This window comes from Triticum aestivum, chromosome 5A, assembly GCF_018294505.1.
Source record: "Triticum aestivum cultivar Chinese Spring chromosome 5A, IWGSC CS RefSeq v2.1, whole genome shotgun sequence".
NCBI lineage: Eukaryota > Viridiplantae > Streptophyta > Magnoliopsida > Poales > Poaceae > Triticum > Triticum aestivum.
Window position 1 is genome coordinate 501940109 of NC_057806.1, and position 9891 is coordinate 501949999.

Consider the following 9891-nt stretch of genomic DNA (forward strand, 5'->3'; position numbering starts at 1 on the left):
GTCTTCGCTACTGATCATTTGGCAAGTCTAGGTGAAAATTTCCTTTGGCCTAAAATCCAGTATATTGAGCCCGTACATTTGGAAAAAACTCTGAATCAGTGGCGCCCAGTACCACAGCTCCAGTGGCTTCGTCAACTCAAACTGTCCGCGGCGACGGAAATAAACGTAGGATGCGGCCGGGCATGGGCAACCGGAGCCTGCGTAGCAGCTCACTGAAGATCAAACCGGCAGGGCAGCTCAAAGCATTAGGGGAGAACCGGCGCCAGCCACAGGCAGATGTGACCCGACGGGGCGGCAGCTGAAGCGGAACAGAACAGCAGGTCGATGTCAGGCAGAGGTAATACGGCGGGGCGGCAGCTGAAGTAGGCCGGAACAACAGATCGGCCACAGATACCTATGGAGGCCGGGGGCAGCTTGCCAGTGACTCGGCAAAGGCGACTCAGGGACGAGGCAGGGCCGGCGAAGACTGGTGACTCGATATGCAGCTCTTGACCCGGCGATGGATCCGGGCGGCTAGTGGCTGAGATGAACCGGGGCGGTTTGACTTCAAGTCCATGCTCATGACCCCATCTTCTCCGGGTTGTGGTTGTGAACTGGCGGGCGCGGTTGGTTGATTGAACCCACACGCTCCCCTGCCGGTTTGCGAGAAGGACGCCGGCGACTTGGCAAGGCGGCGATGGCGGTTTCGACGCGGAGTTGCGGTCCACAGCAGCGGAAGTAAGAGGAAGGCGAAGTCGCAGTCAACGCGGACGGTTCAGTGCCAGCGCGAGGTAAGTCGGCAGCGGCCTCAGGCGTAGAAGATGCCGGTGAGGTGAGTCACGGTAAGGCGGCAGCAGGAAGCAGGCCAGGCACTTCGACGAGGGCGGCCGCGAGTTAAATCCATCGCGGCGGCGGTTTAGCGATAGCTGGTCATGTCGTGAACCGGCAGCGGGCGCGGGGCAGCTCCCAGCACGGTCGTGGCAACTCGGCAGCACCCGCGGGTCGACAATGGTGGCAGGCCACTTGGCGCGGGGTCGACGGAGGCAGAGGATGACCCGGCGCAGCGGCGGTTCAGAAATACAGCGGCGGAGATGGCAGGGCCCAGGCCGACCGTAACGGCTCGGAGGCGCGGCGATGACTTGATGTGGATCATGGTAACCCGGCAGTGGCGTGGAAACGAGCCACGGCGGCGGCTCGATGAGGCACGAAGTGCTTGTGGTTGACTCGGAGACGGCGTCAGATGGCCAATCGGAGGAACCGAGGTGGCTTCAGGCCGTGGAGGCGGCGGGCAGCTCAGGGTCGGTCCACGGGGGCACGCCGGCAGGTCCGCGGTGAAAGCGGTGACTCGCAGTGCGGTGGTTTGAGGAAGTTGACAGACCAGCGCGGCCGGCCGCAGATACCGGGACGACAGAGTGGCGCGGTGGGCGGGCCAAGGCTGGTCAGCGCGGCAGCTCTTGAATGGAGGTGGAGCGAGGCAGCCGGGCCATGAAGACAGCCGGTCGACGGTGGCCGACTTGCAGGCACAACAGCAGCAGAGCCCGCGCCCATCTCCGCTTCTGAGTCGTCGCTGGTTCGAGGAGTCCACGCTCGTGCTTCCTTCTCGTAGTGGCTCCCTCCCTTTTTTATGCCTTTTTCCTCTGGTGACTTGACGCAACGTAATGCCATGGCGTAACAGCCTCACTACGTCGGGCTATTGCCCCTACAGCTTCCTTGCTGCTCTGTTTGTTGCAGCAGCGGTGGATTCAGATGGCTTGGTAAGACCAACTTAAAGTGGCATCTAAAAACAGGCCAGCGGTCGTGAGCTTGGAGGCGTCGCGTCTTGGTAGAGCAGAGGTACTCAAAGGCCGCAGGAAACCGGAGGACTTGGGCGCGGAGAGGCTTGTAGAGCAGGGCGAGTTGCATGGACGGGGCGCGCAGTGCCGCGAGGCTGCAGAAGCAGCTAGGCGGGTCAACAAAGGCGGCCCGGGGTGCGACCGGATCGTCGTGTGACGGCGGCAGCCTGAGGCGGCCACCGCGAGGGCACCTTATAGGAAGCGACGCCGGTCGACAAAGACAAAGCGATCTCAACAGTGACTTGCGGATGGCTGTGCCAATACTACTAACAAGGCGGTTTAACAGCGGAGCTCCGGCAGGGGACGATCCGACGCGGCTCAGAGACGACCGCGATAGAGGTGGCGAGGCGAGTGCAGTAGCGGCTCGAAATCCATGGCTGAAACAGACTGATGTGGCACCACGGCTGAGGAGCAAAGCCAAGGCGAGGCTCTGGCGTTGACTCGGCATAGCAGTGGCCGGTTCAGAAACGACGACTGACGCGACGGCGAACGGCCCAGAGGCGGAGCTGGCTTGAAGGCAATATGAATCCGGGTCGTAGTTGGTTGACCGACTCGTTCAATCATTTGTACACTGGAATCTTGCCTTGGTGTTTCCGATAGTAGGCAGTGTTTTGAAAAACCCAAAAAAAATCTGGTCTGTACTGAATTGGTACTAGCATCGCGTATAGTGCAACAAGAGAAGAAAAAAAATCCTGTGGATCAGCCTTGACCACCACCTGAGGAGCAGTAGCATTATAGTACTATTTTTGAATTGACGATGAGTTGTTGGAATCGGCGGCAGCAAAACCTTTTAATATCACAAGGACAGTAGGCTGTACCAAAAATTGCGTAATAGTTGGTGGTCTCCTCGGGACTTGAAGGAGGCGAGGAGGAGTAGGGGAATTCGGCGGATCCGGCTGTAACCTTGGATCGGTTTGTCCATATACGTACCACAGATTAACCCCTTACATCTCGGATTTGGCGGAGCTGCGGTTTAGACGGATCTCGTCACGTCTGACGACTCAAACAATAGAACCCTTTATCCTTCTGATCTCGAAACTTTGCACTGTAAACTCCAAATTTAATCATGATTCTGATAATCAAACCATCTTTTCTTCATCTAACCAATCATGAGCTTCCCGAAACCTTAAGAAAGATCCCTTCAAGAACTCAACACCACCGTGCGCGTGCCCCACGGTGGGCGCCAACTATCGTGGAATTGTCACGGCAGATATCCTAGGGTGAGGACTTAGTCGTGAGGCCAACGCATCTATGTGGTAGCTTGAGAGGGGTTGAGCGGAATCAAAAGACGCAACACAAGACAGGGATTTAGACAGCTTTGGGCCCCCGGAAACATCATCCGGTAACAACCCTACATGTTGTTTGAGGCTAGGTCTCATTATCATCACGAGGGAGTCGCCGTAAACGGGATCTCCTCTTTGTGTCTAGCCCTAAGATTGTTTCTTCTTACTTGTAGCTTGTCCCTCTTTGGGGAGCCCTGCCCCTCCTTATATATGTTGAAGAGACGGGTTACATGTAGAGTCCAACTCGGACTTAAGACTTAACTATTCTAACTTATCTTCATGGGATTCTTAACATCTTGGGCTTCATAACATCTCGGGCTTCATAACCCTTGACAACCCAGTTATCACTGTTTGCTGGTTTAACATTGTCTGCCGGTTTAACATTGTCTGCCGGTTTAACATTGTCTGCCGGTTTAAGATCTGACTTAACACTTGCCGGTTTACCACCTGCTTTAACACTTGCCGGTTTACCGTCCGTCATAGCCATCTGATTTAACTGTCTGTCTTAACTGTCCGCCGGTTTAACATCCGCCGGTTTACCAAGTCCCAGACGGTTTACAACTCCGGCCGGGTCATACAGTGGGGTATATCCCCGACAAGACTCTCTATCATGAAGATCATGGTGCTACTTTGAAGCACAAGTGTGGTAAAAAGGATAGTAGCATTGCCCCTTCTCTCTTTCTCTCTCATTTTTTATTTTTTATTTGGGCCTTCTCTTTTTTATGGCCTCTTTTATCTTCTTTTTTTATTTGGGCTTCTTTGGCCTATTTTATTTATTTATTTTCGTCTGGAGTCTTATCTCGACTTGTGGGGGAATCATAGTCACCATCTTCCTTTCCTCACATCGGACAATGCTCTAAAAATGATGATCATCACACTTTTATTTACTTACAACTGAACAATTACAACTCGATACTTAGAACAAAATATGACTCTATGTGAGTGCCTCCGGCGGTGTACCGGGATGTGCAATGACTCATGAGTGACATGTATGAAAGAATTATGAACGGTGGCTTTGCCACAATTACAATGTCAACTACATGATCATGCAAAGCAATATGACAATGATGAAGCGTGTCATAATAACGGAACGGTGGAAAGTTGCATGGCAATATATCTCGGAATGGCTATGGAAATGCCATAATAGGTAGGTATGGTGGCTGTTTTGAGGAAGATATATGGTGGGTTTATGGTACCGGCGAAAGTTGCGCGGTACTAGAGAGGCTAGCAATGGTGGAAGGGTGAGAGTACGTATAATTCATGGACTCAACATTAGTCATAAAGAACTCACATACTTATTGCAAAAATCTATTAGTTATCGAAACAAAGTACTATGGGCATGCTCCTAGGGGATAGGTTGGTAGGAAAACACCATCGCTCGTCCCCGACCGCCACTCATAAGGAAGACAATAAATAAATAAATCATGTTCCGACTTCATCACATAACGGTTCACCATACATGCATGCTACGGGAATCACAAACTTTAGAATAAGTATTTCTGAAATTCATAACTACTGAACTAGCATGACTCTAATATCACCATCTCCATATCTCAAAACAATTATCGAGTATCAAACTTCTTATAGTATTCAATGCACTTTATATGATAGTTTTTATTATATCCCTCTTGGATGCCCATCATATTAGGACTAAATTCATAACCAAAGCAAATTACCATGCTGTTTAGGACTCTCAAAATAATATAAGTGACGCATGAGAGTTCATCTATTTCTATAAAATAAAACCACCACCATGCTCTAAAAAGATATAAGTGAAGCACTAGAGCAAATGACAAACTACTCCAAAAGATATAAGTGAAGATCAATGAGTAGTCGAATAATTATGCAACTATGTGAAGACTCTCTAACATTTAAGAATTTCAGATCTTGGTATTTTATTCAAACAGCAAGCAAAACTAAATAAAATAAAATGACGCTCCAAGCAAAACACATATCATGTGGCGAATAAAAATATAGCTCCAAGTAAAGTTACCGATGAACGAAGACAAAAAAGGGGATGCCTTCCGGGGCATCCCCAAGCTTAGGCTTTTGGTTGTCCTTGAATATTACCTTGGGGTGCCTTGGGCATCCCCAATCTTAGGCTCTTGCCACTCCTTATTCCATAGTCCACCGAATCTTTACCCAAAACTTGAAAACTTCACAACACAAAACTTAACAGAAAACTCGTAAGCTCCGTTAGCGAAAGAAAACAAAACACCACTTTAAGGTAATGTAATGAACTCATTCTTTATTTATATTGGTGTTAAAAATACTGTATTCCAACTTATCTATGGTTTATAAACTGTTTTGCTAGCCATAGATTCATCAAAATAAGCAAACAACACACGAAAAACAGAATCTGTCAAAAACAGAACAGTCTGCAGTAATCTGTAACTAATGCAAACTTTTGGAACCCCAAAAATTCTAATATAAATTGCTGGACGTGAGGAATTTATGTATTAATCATATTAAAAAAGAATTAACTAAATATCACTCTCCAATAAAAACTGGCAGAAATTCTCATGAGCGCTAAAGTTTGTATTTTTTACAGCAAGATCAACAAGACTTTCCCCAAGTCTTCCCAACAGTTCTACTTGGCACGAACACTAATTAAAACATAAAAACTCAAGAAAACCAGAGGCTAGATGAATTATTTATTACTAAACAGGAAAAAATCAAGGAACAAAAATAAAATTGGGTTGCCTCCCAACAAGCGCTAACGTTTAACTCCCCTAGCTAGGCATGATGATTTCAATGATGCTCACATAAAAGATAAGAATTGAAACATAAAGAGAGCATCATGAAGAATATGACTAGCACATTTAAGCCTAACACACTTCCTATGCATAGGTATTTTGTGAGCAAACAACTTGTGGGAACAATAATCAACTAGCATAGGAAGGCAAAACAAGCATAACTTCAAGATTTTCAACACATAGAGAGGAAACTTGATATTATTGTAATTCCTACAAGCATATATTCCTCCATCATAATAATTTTCAGTAGCATCATGAATGAATTCAACAATATAACCAGCACCTAAAGCATTCTTTTCATGATCTACAAGCATTGAAAATTTACTACTCTCCACATAAGCAAAATTCTTCTCATGAATAATAGTGGGAGCAAACTCAACAAAATAACTATCATGTGAGGCATAATCCAATTGAAGGTTAAAATCATGATGAAAAGTTTCATGGATATCATTATTCTTTATAGCATACAAGTCATCACAATAATCATCATAGATAGCAACTTTGTTCTCATAATCAATTGGAACCTCTTCCAGAATAGTGGATTCATCACAAAATAAAGTCATTACCTCTCCAAATCCACTTTCATCAATATAATCATCATAAATAGGAGGCATGCTTTCATCATAATAAATTTGCTCATCAAAACTTGGGGTACAAAAAATATCATCTTCATCAAGCATAGCTTCCCCAAGATTGTGGCTTTGCATATCATTAGCATCATGGATATTCAAGGAATTCATACTAACAAAATTGCAATCATGCTCATCATTCAAATATTTAGTGCCAAACATTCTAATGCATTCTTCTTCTAGCACTTGGGCACAATTATCGGAATCCTTACTTTCATGAAAGACATTAAAAAGATGAAGCATATGAGGTACCCTTAATTCCATTTTTTGTAGTTTTCTTTTATATACTAAGCTAGTGATAAAACAAGAAACAAAAATATTTGATTGCAAGATCTAAAGATATACCTTCAAGCGCTAACCTCCCCGGCAACAGCTCCAGAAAAGAGCTTGATGTCTACTACACAACCTTCTTCTTGTAGACGTTGTTGGGCCTCCAAGTGCAGAGGTTTGTAGGACAGTAGCAAATTTCCCTCAAGTGGATGACCTAAGGTTTATCAATCCGTAGGAGGCGTAGGATGAAGATGGTCTCTCTCAAGCAACCCTGCAACCAAATAACAAAGAGTCTCTTGTGTCCCCAACACACCCAATACAATGGTACACTACTAGGGAAAAGCTTATAGGCAGACGCTTACTAGTAGCGAGGGTTTATACCCCTCGCTACTGCTAATTACTAGTAGCGCGGGTTTTAACCCCTCGCTACTACTAAGTTGATAGTAGTAGCGCGGGTTTTTAACCCTCGCTACTACTAAGCGGTTTCTACCGTGCCCCCCGAGACATGCCATAGTAGTAGCCAGGGGTATAAACCAACGCTACTACTAAGTTGCCAGTAGTAGCGCGGTTTTTTTACCCCTCGCTACTACTAATTATGAGGTAGGTGAAGTCGCCATATCCTCGGCCGAATCCCCGTCTCCTCCCCCAAATCCCTCCTCTCTTCCGCCACTGTCTCCTCTCACTTTCCATACAATCTCACATGGACCTCTTGCCCATGCGCACTTCCTCCTCTGTGGCGCCGAAAGAGGCCGCTGCCTCACGCCACTGGCGTCTAGGAGCTCGCCGGTCTTCCACCGACGTCTAGGAGGCCGCCGCCCTGCGCCACCACACCGGAGCACCTCACCACCGGTGGCTAGCTCCGCTGCTGCCTCCATCACCTTCCTCTCTCCCTCGGTTTTCCTTTTCTCTCTCTCCCTCTGATTTGACTCACCCTCCCATGTCCATGCCCGTGCAGGTCATCGCCATGGACAACCCGGAGCTATCTGGCATGGTCGGGAAGAGGAGCCCCACGCCGCGGCCTAGCTGTTCCATAAAAACGGGCCCTCTCCAACAGCCACCGCCGGATCTAGTCTGCCGTTGTCCGTTCATGCCTCCGGCAACGCCAACCATTGCTAGATCGAACGAATGCTGCCATTGACAACACACATGGGATCGAGATTTTTTTTGTTTTTCAAAGTAATAGCAGTAGCGTGGGGTATAAGACCCTCTACGGATAATTAGCAGTAGCGCTGTCTGCAACGCACGCTACAGCTAACCATGTATAGCAGTAGCGTGTGTCAACATGCGCTACTGCTACAAGTTAGCTATGGCGCTGTATTAGTAGCGCGGGCACCCACGCTACTAATACATCCAAAACCCGCGCTGCTGCTAGGCTTTTACCTAGTAGTGGTAAATTGTATAGGTGCACTAGTTCGGCGAAGAGATGGTGATACAAGTGGTATATGGATGGTAGATAAGGTTTTTGTAATCTGAAAATATAAAAACAGCAAGGTAACTAATGATAAAAGTGAGCACAAACGGTATTGCAATGCGTTGAAACAAGGCCTAGGGTTCATACTTTCGCTAGTGCAAGTTCCCTCAACAATAATAACATAATTGGATCACATAACTATCCCTCAACATGCAACATAGAGTCACTCCAAAGTCACTAATAGCGGAGAACAAACGAAGAGATTATGGTAGGGTACAAAACCACCTCAAAGTTATTATTTCCAATCAATCTTTGGGCTATTCCTATAAGTGTCACAAACAGCCCTAGAGTTCGTACTAGAATAACACCTTAAGACACAAATCAACCAAACCCCTAATGTCACCTAGATACTCCAATGTCACCTCAAGTATCCGTGGGTATGATTATACGATATGCATCACACAATCTCAGATTCATCTATTCAACCAACACATAGGACCTCAAAGAGTGCCCCAAAGATTCTACCGGAGAGTCAAGATGAAAATGTGTGCCAACCCCTATGCATAGGTTCATGGGCGGAACCCGCAAGTTGATCACCAAAACATACATCAAGTGAATCAATAGAATAACCCATTGTCACCACGGTTATCCCACGCAAGACATACATCAAGTGTTCTCAAATCCTTAAAGACTCAATCCGATAAGATAACTTCAAAGGGAAAACTCAATCCATTACAAGAGAGTAGAGGGGGAGAAACATCATAGCATCCAAATATAATAGCAAAACTCGCGATACATCAAGATCGTGCCACCTCAAGAACACGAGAGAGAGAGAGAGAGATCAAACACATAGCTACTGGTACATACCCTCAGCCCCGAGGGAGAACTACTCCCTCCTCATCATGGAGAGCACCGTGATGATGAAGATGGCCACCGGAGAGGGGTTCCCCCCTCCGGCAGGGTGCCGGAATGGATCTAGATTGGTTTTCGGTGGCTACGGAGGCTTTTGGCGGCGGAACTCCCGATATATTGTGCTCCCCGAAGTTTTTAGGGTATATGGGTATATATGGGAGGAAGAAGTACGTCGATGGAACTCCAGGCTGTCCACGAGGCAGGGGGGCACGCCCAGGAGGGCGGGCACGCCCCCCACCCTCGTGGGCAGCCCGAGACTCTCATGGTCCAACTCCGATACTCCGTGGGCTTCTTTTGGTCCAAGAATAAGTTCCGTGAAGTTTCAGGTCAACTGGACTCCGTTTGATTTTCCTTTTCTGCGATACTCTGAAACAAGGAAAAACAGAAACTGGCACTGGCACTGGGCTCTAGGTTAATAGGTTAGTCCCAAAAATCATATAAAATAGCATATAAATGCATATAAAACATCCAATGTTGATAATATAATAGCATGTAACAATCAAAAATTAACGATACGTTGGAGACGTATCACAAGCCGCATCAAACTTTTGTATCTTGGGGCCATCCTAAGAGAATTTAGTAAGATTCTTAGATAATTCATATAGATGCACCTAGTCCTCCTAGTAATAAAAAGAAAATAAAAGTGATAGGACTTTGCATGCTTCTAGTGAAACTTTTAGAAACACACCTGAGAATCCAAATGATATTTCTATTTCTAATGCTGAAACACAATGTGGTGATGAACATGAACCTAGTGATAATGTTAATGATGATGTTCATGTTGATGCTCAACCTAGTAATGATAATGATGTGGAGATT